Raw genomic sequence first — 11,986 nt, 5'->3', positions numbered from 1 at the left:
GCTATATGAGAAGCTGCTACTCCAACGCCTCGTTGCCACTCATAGACACCAAGCTGACTAAAGACCAAGCTGGTTTCCGTCCTGGCCGCTCCTGTGCTGGACAGAGCTCAACCTCACCCAACACATTGAGGATGGGTTTGAGGGAAAACAAATAACTGGAGCAGCATTCAGAGATCTCTCTGCTGCCTACGACACTGTCCAAAACCGCACAATGGTCAGGAAAAGCCTCCTCAACAACAGGCGCTTCTATGTCCAGTTAAATGACCAGAGGAGTAAATGGAAAGCCCAAAAGAACGGCCTACCACAAGGTAGCCTGCTCGCCCCCTCCTTTTCAATATCTACACAAACGTCCAGCCACTACCCAAAGTAGTAGTACTGGAATGAAATGATAGAGAACACCTCACACACACATAGTTTCCTTTCGTGGCTGTTTACATTCGAGGGTCGCCGGTCCTCTCGAACGGAACAGTTTAACGTCATGCCCAGGACGAAAAGATATAGAGAACACCAACATGACAAATAACAGCAGGAAGGCATTATAAATTACCTTCATGAGACTAGTAAATTACCTTGACCAGTATAAATGACCTTCATAAGACTAGTAAATGATCTTCACCAGTATAAATGACCTTGACCAGTATGTGGTCCGTGACCATGGACTATAGCCTTTTGCTTTTCCTTGATTTTCACCTTTTTTTTAAATCCTCAACAATGATGAAGAATCGCGCACTATAGCGCGCCGCTCAATGACCTCTGAGACCATGGACCAATGAATGAAATACAACACATTGAGCAGGGCACTGCAGGGAGTTGAACCCCGTTCCGGTAAAACAGAAGTCCGACACCAGTGCCTTAGTTTTTGTGTTGTTGTTCATTTAAAGGTCCAGGTGTGCATACGCATGTGCGCCTGTGCGTGTGTAGGTGCATGTGTGCGCACGCTTCAATGACCACTGTTGGACCCAATGGCGATCAAGGACCTCAGGGAGCCACCCATAATTCACAACGGTCACAGCGAACTCTGTTGCATCACAACTGGTGGCCAACAGTCGTAACCAACACCGCCGCCGACCCACAGGAGAATACCATCGCACAGTGGTATCAGACCAACCACAATCAGCCAGCCCTCAAACCAAACCCTTCGACCTAGAAGAACTCGAAACTGCAATGGGAAAGTTGAAACCCGGAAAAGCAGCAGAGATTGATGACATACTGGCAGAAATTATACAGCACCTGGAACCTAACGCAAAGACCTGGCTCGTGAGGATGCTGAATACATGCATGGCACAGAAAACCATCCCTTCTGTCTGGAGAAAGGCCAAAGTGGTTGCAATCCCCAAACCTGGCAAAGACCCATCATCCTCAAAGAGCTACCGACCCATTTCCCTCCTCTGCATCACCTACAAGAGAGGCTGCTACTCCTGTTTACATTCGAGGGTCGCCGGTCCTCTCGAACGGAACAGTTTAACGTCATGTCCAGGACGAAAAGATATAGAGAACACCAACATGACAAATAACAGCAGGAAGGCATGAGCCACAATCCACCGTCTTGGCAAAGACCACACCACCCATAATTCACAACGGTCACAGCAAACTCTGTTGCATCACAACTGGTGTAGGTATTGGATGGAGCCCGCACATCACAGGTATAAAAAAAACGTTCTGTATTGAAATACTGACAACGTTTCGATCTATTTGATCTTCATCAGGTCATGTGTACACAAAACATACACTTTTATACTAAGGGAGTGCCCCCATCAACCAATCAAAACACCACATTTTGGTGCCCCTCCCATCACTGCAGGTGTGACACGTCAACCCTGAGTGAGTAGGTGGGGACCCAGACATATTGATGTAAATATAGTCTGTTCAGAAATGTTAGTGCCTCTCATAGAGCTTGTAGGTGATGCAGGAGGGAAATGGGTCGGTAGCTCTTCGGGGATAATGGGTCTTTGCCAGGTTTAGGGATTGCAACCACTTCGGCCTTTTTCCAAACAGAAGGGATGGTTTTCTGTGCTATGCATGTGTTCAGCATCCCCACAAGCCAGGTCCTTGCGTTAGGTCCCAGGTGCTGTATCATTTCTGCCAGTATGCCATCAATCCCTGCTGCTTTTCCGGGTTTCAACTTTCCCATTGCAGTTTCACGTTCTTCTAAGTCGAAGGGTTTGGTTTGAGGCCTGGCTGATTGTGGTTGGTCTGATACCACTGTGCGATGGTATTCTATGTGAGTCGGTGGCGGTGTTGGTTACAACTGTTGGCCACCAGTTGTGACCAAGACCGCCACCGACCCACAGGAGAATACCATTGCACAGTGGTATCAGACCAAGCACAATCAGCCAGCCCTCAAACCAAACCCTTCGACCTAGAAGAACTTGAAACTGCAATGGGAAAGTTGAAACCCGGAAAAGCAGCAGAGATTGATGACCTACTGGCAGAAATGTTACAGCACCTGGGACCCAACACAAAGACCTGGCTTGTGGGGATGCTGAACACATGCATAGCACAGAAAACCATCCCTTCTGTCTGGGAAAAGGCCAAAGTGGTTGCAATCCTTAAACCTGGCAAAGACCCATTATCCACAAAGAGCTACCGACCCATTTCCCTCTGCATCACCTACAAGGCTATATGAGAAGCTGCTACTCCAACGCCTCGTTGCCACTCATAGATACCAAGCTGACTAAAGACCAAGCTGGTTTCCGTCCCAGCCGCTCCTGTGCTGGACAGAGCTCAACCTCACCCAACACATTGAGGATGGGTTTGAGGGGAAACAAATAACTGGAGCAGCATTCAGAGATCTCTCTGCTGCCTACGACACTGTCCAACACCGCACAATGGTCAGGAAAAGCCTCCTCAACAACAGGCGCTTCTATGTCCAGTTAAATGACCAGAGGAGTAAATGGAAAGCCCAAAAGAACGGCCTCCCACAAGGTAGCGTGCTCGCCCCCCTCCTTTTCAATATCTACACAAACGACCAGCCACTACCCAATGCCTAATGCCAGCATTTCATCTACGCCGACAACCTCTGCATTACGACCCAACAAGCAGACTTCCAGAAGATTGAGTCTGTCCTTGAAAGTGCCCTCCAAGAAATGTCAAGCTACTACAATACAACCACCTGAAACCCAACCCATAGAGAACACCTCACACACACATAATTTCCTTTCGTGGCTGTTTACATTCGAGGGTCGCTGGTACTCTCGAACGGAACAGTTTAACGTCATGCCCAGGACGAAAAGATATAGAGAACACCAACATGACAAATAACAGCAGGAAGGCATGAGCCCCAATCCACCGTCTTGGCAAAAACCACACCACCCATAATTCACAACGGTCACAGCAAACTCTGTTGCATCACAACTGGTGTAGGTATTGGATGGAGCCCGCACTTCACAGGTATAAAAAAAACGTTCTGTATTGAAATACTGACAACGTTTCGATCTATTTGATCTTCATCAGGTCATGTGTACACAAAACATACACTTTTATACTAAGGGAGTGCCCCCATCAACCAATCAAAACACCACATTTTGGTGCCCCTCCCATCACTGCAGGTGTGACACGTCAACCCTGAGTGAGTAGGTGGGGACCCAGACATATTGATGTAAATATAGTCTGTTCAGAAATGTTAGTGCCTCTCATAGAGCTTGTAGGTGATGCAGGAGGGAAATGGGTCGGTAGCTCTTCGGGGATAATGGGTCTTTGCCAGGTTTAGGGATTGCAACCACTTCGGCCTTTTTCCAAACAGAAGGGATGGTTTTCTGTTCTATGCATGTGTTCAGCATCCCCACAAGCCAGGTCCTTGCGTTAGGTCCCAGGTGCTGTATCATTTCTGCCAGTATGCCATCAATCCCTGCTGCTTTTCCGGGTTTCAACTTTCCCATTGCAGTTTCACGTTCTTCTAAGTCGAAGGGTTTGGTTTGAGGGCTGGCCGATTGTGGTTGGTCTGATACCACTGTGCGATGGTATTCTATGTGAGTCGGTGGCGGTGTTGGTTACAACTGTTGGCCACCAGTTGTGACCAAGACCGCCACCGACCCACAGGAGAATACCATTGCACAGTGGTATCAGACCAAGCACAATCAGCCAGCCCTCAAACCAAACCCTTCGACCTAGAAGAACTTGAAACTGCAATGGGAAAGTTGAAACCCGGAAAAGCAGCAGAGATTGATGACCTACTGGCAGAAATGTTACAGCACCTGGGACCCAACACAAAGACCTGGCTTGTGGGGATGCTGAACACATGCATAGCACAGAAAACCATCCCTTCTGTCTGGGAAAAGGCCAAAGTGGTTGCAATCCTTAAACCTGGCAAAGACCCATTATCCACAAAGAGCTACCGACCCATTTCCCTCTGCATCACCTACAAGGCTATATGAGAAGCTGCTACTCCAACGCCTCGTTGCCACTCATAGATACCAAGCTGACTAAAGACCAAGCTGGTTTCCGTCCCAGCCGCTCCTGTGCTGGACAGAGCTCAACCTCACCCAACACATTGAGGATGGGTTTGAGGGGAAACAAATAACTGGAGCAGCATTCAGAGATCTCTCTGCTGCCTACGACACTGTCCAACACCGCACAATGGTCAGGAAAAGCCTCCTCAACAACAGGCGCTTCTATGTCCAGTTAAATGACCAGAGGAGTAAATGGAAAGCCCAAAAGAACGGCCTCCCACAAGGTAGTGTGCTCGCCCCCCTCCTTTTCAATATCTACACAAACGACCAGCCACTACCCAATGCCTAATGCCAGCATTTCATCTACGCCGACAACCTCTGCATTACGACCCAACAAGCAGACTTCCAGAAGATTGAGTCTGTCCTTGAAAGTGCCCTCCAAGAAATGTCAAGCTACTACAATACAACCACCTGAAACCCAACCCATAGAGAACACCTCACACACACATAATTTCCTTTCGTGGCCGTTTACATTCGAGGGTCGCTGGTACTCTCGAACGGAACAGTTTAACGTCATGCCCAGGACGAAAAGATATAGAGAACACCAACATGACAAATAACAGCAGGAAGGCATGAGCCACAATCCACCGTCTTGGCAAAAACCACACCACCCATAATTCACAACGGTCACAGCAAACTCTGTTGCATCACAACTGGTGTAGGTATTGGATGGAGCCCGCACTTCACACTCACAGGTATAAAAAAAACGTTCTGTATTGAAATACTGACAACGTTTCGATCTATTTGATCTTCATCAGGTCATGTGTACACAAAACATACACTTTTATACTAAGGGAGTGCCCCCATCAACCAATCAAAACACCACATTTTGGTACCCCTCCCATCACTGCAGGTGTGACACGTCAACCCTGAGTGAGTAGGTGGGGACCCAGACATATTGATGTAAATATAGTCTGTTCAGAAATGTTAGTGCCTCTCATAGAGCTTGTAGGTGATGCAGGAGGGAAATGGGTCGGTAGCTCTTCGGGGATAATGGGTCTTTGCCAGGTTTAGGGATTGCAACCACTTCGGCCTTTTTCCAAACAGAAGGGATGGTTTTCTGTGCTATGCATGTGTTCAGCATCCCCACAAGCCAGGTCCTTGCGTTAGGTCCCAGGTGCTGTATCATTTCTGCCAGTATGCCATCAATCCCTGCTGCTTTTCCGGGTTTCAACTTTCCCATTGCAGTTTCACGTTCTTCTAAGTCGAAGGGTTTGGTTTGAGGGCTGGCTGATTGTGGTTGGTCTGATACCACTGTGCGATGGTATTCTATGCGAGTCGGTGGCGGTGTTGGTTACAACTGTTGGCCACCAGTTGTGACCAAGACCGCCACCGACCCACAGGAGAATACCATTGCGCAGTGGTATCAGACCAAGCACAATCAGCCAGCCCTCAAACCAAACCCTTCGACCTAGAAGAACTTGAAACTGCAATGGGAAAGTTGAAACCCGGAAAAGCAGCAGGGATTGATGACCTACTGGCAGAAATGTTACAGCACCTGGGACCCAACGCAAAGACCTGGCTTGTGGGGATGCTGAACACATGCATAGCACAGAAAACCATCCCTTCTGTCTGGGAAAAGGCCAAAGTGGTTGCAATCCTTAAACCTGGCAAAGACCCATTATCCACAAAGAGCTACCGACCCATTTCCCTCCTCTGCATCACCTAGAAGAGAGGCTGCTACTCCAACGCCTCTTGCCACTCATAGACACCAAGCTGACTAAAGACCAAGGTGGTTTCCGTCCTGGCCGCTCCTGTGCTGGACAGAGCTCAACCTCAACCAACACATTGAGGATGGGTTTGAGGGAAAACAAATAACTGGAGCAGCATTCAGAGATCTCTCTGCTGCCTACGACACTGTCCAACACCGCACAATGGTCAGGAAAAGCCTCCTCAACAACAGGCGCTTCTATGTCCAGTTAAATGACCAGAGGAGTAAATGGAAAGCCCAAAAGAACGGCCTACCACAAGGTAGCCTGCTCGCCCCCTCCTTTTCAATATCTACACAAACGTCCAGCCACTACCCAAAGTAGTAGTACTGGAATGAAATGATAGAGAACACCTCACACACACATAGTTTCCTTTCGTGGCTGTTTACATTCGAGGGTCGCCGGTCCTCTCGAACGGAACAGTTCAACGTCATGCCCAGGACGAAAAGATATAGAGAACACCAACATGACAAATAACAGCAGGAAGGCATGGGCCACAATCCACCGTCTTGGGGAAAAAATAGCTGATCAATAAGCCCCAAACGCGTTGCACTGCGACGCGTTTTGAGCTTGTACATCGGCTATTTTTGCTACAACAGTAATATGCAACGTGGCCCTCTGGAGTGAGAGTGGAAATATAGTGGACTGTGGAAATATAGTCTCTATCGTCAAAGTTGCCCACCCCCATTCTAAACACTACAACATGCAGAGGAGAAGTCATAACAGAACCATCTAAACACTACAGCATGCAGAGGAGAAGTCATAACAGAACCATCTAAACACTACAACATGCAGAGGAGAAGTCATAACAGAACCATCTAAACACTACAACATGCAGAGGAGAAGTCATAACAGAACCATCTAAACACTACAGCATGCAGAGGAGAAGTCATAACAGAACCATCTAAACACTACAGCATGCAGAGGAGAAGTCATAACAGAACCATCTAAACACTACAACATGCAGAGGAGAAGTCATAGCAGAACCATCTAAACACTACAGCATGCAGAGGAGAAGTCATAACAGAACCATCTAAACACTACAGCATGCAGAGGAGAAGTCATAACAGAACCATCTAAATACTACAACATGCAGAGAAGTCATAACAGAACCATCTAAATACTACAGCATGCAGAGGAGAAGTCATAACAGAACCATCTAAACACTACAGCATGCAGAGGGGAAGTCATAACAGAACCATCTAAATACTACAGCATGCAGAGGAGAAGTCATAAGAGAACCATCTAAATACTACAGCATGCAGAGGAGAAGTCATAACAGAACCATCTAAACACTACAACATGCAGAGGGGAAGTCATAACAGAACCATCTAAATACTACGACATGCAGTCATAACAGAACCATCTAAACACTACAGCATGCAGAGGAGAAGTCATAACAGAACCATCTAAACACTACAACATGCAGAGGGGAAGTCATAACAGAACCATCTAAATACTACAACATTCAGTCATAACAGAACCATCTAAACACTACAGCATGCAGTCATAACAGAACCATCTAAATACTACAGCATGCAGAGGAGAAGTCATAACAGAACCATCTAAATACTACAGCATGCAGAGGAGAAGTCATAACAGAACCATCTAAATACTACAACATGCAGAGGGGAAGTCATAACAGAACCATCTAAATAGTAATACTACGACATGCAGTCATAACAGAACCATCTAAACACTACAGCATGCAGAGGAGAAGTCATAACAGAACCATCTAAACACTACAACATGCAGAGGGGAAGTCATAACAGAACCATCTAAATACTACAACATTCAGTCATAACAGAACCATCTAAACACTACAGCATGCAGTCATAACAGAACCATCTAAACACTACTCTGTTCACCTCTAGTCGATTATTTATTCAGCCACGGACCACCATTGTGAGCATAGAGTATATTATGAATAGAGAAGGCACCCAGAGGAAACCCTGAGGCGAAATGGACATAGTGGCCGAATGAAGGTATTGCAGCCTGGCCCCAAACACATGAACGCGCTGGTCCGTTGACTATCATTGTGCACGTTCACGACGGCAGCACGCTAGCTAGCTAACGAACTAGCGTGCATCCCAGAATGCTTTGTTCCTACTGTGTTGTGTTCATATATGTTACTACTACTACTTTATATAACCATGATCCAGTAGCCGAATGGTTAAGCCGATGGTATGTGAACATCCGGGCCCGGGTTCACTTCCCAGTCGATGACCGAGTTTATTTTCTTCTTAACAAACACAACACTGTTTGTTTGCATCAAGTCGAGGTCCTTTATTCATTCCGTATCTGAGCCACGGGACCACCATTTTTAGGCTCAAATACTGAATGAATAATGGACCTCGACGAGAAAAGCTAAAACAATTGTGCTAGTTTGGTAAGAATGAAGCTAACTCTCAGTCCTCGATGGGGACTCGAACCCGGGCCCTGTTGTCTACTAGGCGCCGAGAGTAACCGATCGGCTACTGGAACACGGTTTTACAGAGTGGCACGAACATAATATATAAACATCACAACAAGTTAACATAAAGTGATCACAGATGTTTGAACAACAACAACGTTAAGTATTAAATAACATTGAACGTACCTGCTTGCTGCGGACACGACGACGACCGACATGGTGACGTGGCAAAACAACACTGAGCAAAACCCCCTCCACGCGTCTCTTCCGTATTTGAGGGGGGGCGGCACTTCCTTCCGGGTATGACGTGAGGCCACGCCCGCGAGGACGTGGAGCTTTCTTGATTTGAGGGGGGGCGGCACTTCCTTCCGGGTATGACGTGAGGCCACGCGAGGACGTGGAGCTTTCTTGAGTAAGACCCGGAAGCGGGTTACGTCACGGCTTATAAATAGTCAATACAGACATGAGTCCCCTTCCTGGCAGCGTCCTCAGTGGTCTAGCGGTTAAGACACCCGACTTTGAATTAAACTTTATATAACTTCACGGGTTCAAACCCCTCTGATGATTTTCTCAATCATTGATTCACAATACCAGAATGCACGTTTAATCATAGTACATAAAGCAGACAGCCCTGTGATTAAACCTTCAGCATTACATTACACTGCAACCCCACTGTGGCTATACCTTTTTATTCACAATGCAAAGTTATTGTACTCCTAATAATATATCATGGTGTAGTCTAGCTCTGGTTTGATTGATTGATTTATTAATAGTTTGTAGAATTACAGTACATTTCAAGCACAAACTCAATACAAAGACTGTTAACTGTGAGTGGACGACCCAATTAAGCATTACACTTGTTTTAGAGGGTCCACATTGTTCAATTCATCAAAAGTCCACATTGTTCAATTCATCAAAAAACAACATTATTACAAACCTACATTATGTGGGATCCTTTAGCTTACAAACGGAGTGACATTTCTGGCCACAACGTGGGTGTCGCTGGGCTGTGGCGCTGCCAACTGACTTTTGTGTTTCCCTCTGCTTCATGATCACCTTTTAGTTCCTTTATTACAGCGAATCAAAGGTGTGTGAAATACTTCTGTAATTAATGACTTGCTGACTATCTCGCGATTTTAGCCTGGATTTAGTGTTCACGCCACATAGGCTATACATTGAAGACCACATAGGCTATAGCCTACATGAAGACCCGACTCCAGCAGCAGAACTGACAGGTAGGCTACAGTACCAAAAAAAAGCCCTATCTTGACCACAGAAACGCCCCTAAAAGACACGGTATCCTACCGTCGGTATACGTGTAACATAGTGTGTATAAATTGGCAGATTTTATTTTGCACGTCACTTTCTGACTTTCCAAAGGAAACGTTTTAATGCCTTATTGCTGTGTTGTTGGTGATTTGTGGATTCGTTTTAGATCAATCAGGGATCTGTTAATAACGTAATACTGTACTGCAGTCTGCAGTTGTTCCCAAATCCACATTTGTTGAGCCCCCATTAGACCCCCATTAGACACTACTTGATATGTATCAAACAAATTTGGCTAATAATAAATTAATTAACATAATTTCAAACATTAAACCATTTAAACTTCTTCACCTGAACTGACCAGCTCTGTGAAATAACTCAGTACTCAAAACATGTTAATTTATATCAATTTTATTTATAACTGCCAATGTCATGTAAATGTACAACGCACAAAATGTATGTCACCATAACCAAACATGTATTTCTACTTGATAAACCTTATTTATTGGAAGACGGAGCACTTGCAGCATGTATAGATTTTGAGTCTATAATTTTGTTCTAAATACCTGCAAATTGACAAATTGTACATAACTCCTGTACTGGACGCTTTATCGTATAAAGTAAAGAAAATAAAGAACCAGACCACGTGATTAGACAAAAAGTCTCTGCAAAAAAAAAAACAGTTTCTTACCCAAACTTACAAGTGAAACTTCAGTAGTATTTAACCCATTCTGACCTGAGATCAGATTCATACGAGGTTTCCACATGGACACACACTGGTCTGATTAACACGGTTCTGAATGTGAAAATCTGACATAACATTTCTATGTTCCGCATCTAGAGCCATACTGTAAAATAGATTCCAGCCTCACAAGAACTATGCATACATTTCACCTGGGCTGGTGGTGATTCACATTAAATGCCAGCAAAGCCATCCATCCTTTAATCACTTGAAACATGTGAAATTATCCTTTACAAATGTTCAAAAACAGCCTCACAATGCTGTGTTGTGAGTTTGTAGATCAGCCATTTTTACAATTGAACATTGTTGTGCGACTAAGTGTATATATTATGTAGGACTTAAGAGGTTAATTACAAAATGATGTAACAATAACTGAACGACTTCTACAAACATCTGTCAAAGGCATCACAAATTTAAAAAAATTGCAGAGTGTGGTTGCCGCAGTGGCTTACATATGCCCCTCCCACTAGTATTGCCAGCCAATTACAATTTCAAGTCACGCCTTAGATCATGCGTAAGTAATTCGGAGGGGATTTAACCCCCGAAATTCATGTTTTTGCGACAAACGGTTACATTTCTCGCATTTGCGGCGCCCCCTATGGATGAAAATGGAATTGCTTTGACATGTGATTGAAATGTGGGATGGATTGGACATTCCGTTCGTGATTTATGGCATTTTTTGTGATATAGGCCCCTCCTACTAACTTCGGAAGACGATTACGGCCGAACGATACGCACTTTCAAAATTCTGCAGTTCAGTTTTAATTGGATGGGTCCAGAGATCACGTGTGCCGATTTCTGTGAGATTTGGACAAAATCTGTAGGAGGAAAAGCAAAAAGTGTGTTTTGGACAAAATTCAAAATGGCGGAAAATCTATCATGGCGGAAATGGGCGTGGCCTATATGGGGAGATGCGTCATGACCCAAGGAATCCAGGGAAAAAATATTTTTTTATTTTACGACCTATGGTTCAAGAGTTATAAGCCAAAAGGTAAAGTGGGCTGTTATAGCGCCACCATGAGGCCGACCGATAAAATTTTAAGGTTAAATAATTTTAGGGATAATGTGGAATTATCCCTAAAAGTTTTGTAACTATAGTGATTACAGTCTCCGAGGAACAAATACTTGAATGTGAATTTTTGCCTTTTCCCATTCATGTCAATGGGGAAATTTAATTCACTAATAAATTCATATCAATTAAACTATACAACATTTCTCTTAACAAAATACAAGCACACGATTCCCGATTTTTCCGGTCAATTTGACATATGGCTCAAGTGCGTACAGCGTACAGTGTGGGAGGTATAAAGCGTCAAAATAAAGACTACTCCAGTGAAATAATAAAGTGTCACAGTTACAAGAGTCTGGTTGCCCATTCGGGCAACCACACTAATAAAGTGTCACAGTT

Source organism: Protomyctophum parallelum, assembly GCF_964188405.1.
Source record: "Protomyctophum parallelum genome assembly, chromosome: 7".
NCBI lineage: Eukaryota > Metazoa > Chordata > Actinopteri > Myctophiformes > Myctophidae > Protomyctophum > Protomyctophum parallelum.
The sequence above is the reverse complement of the archived record's forward strand: the minus strand, read 5'-3'. Positions refer to the sequence as shown.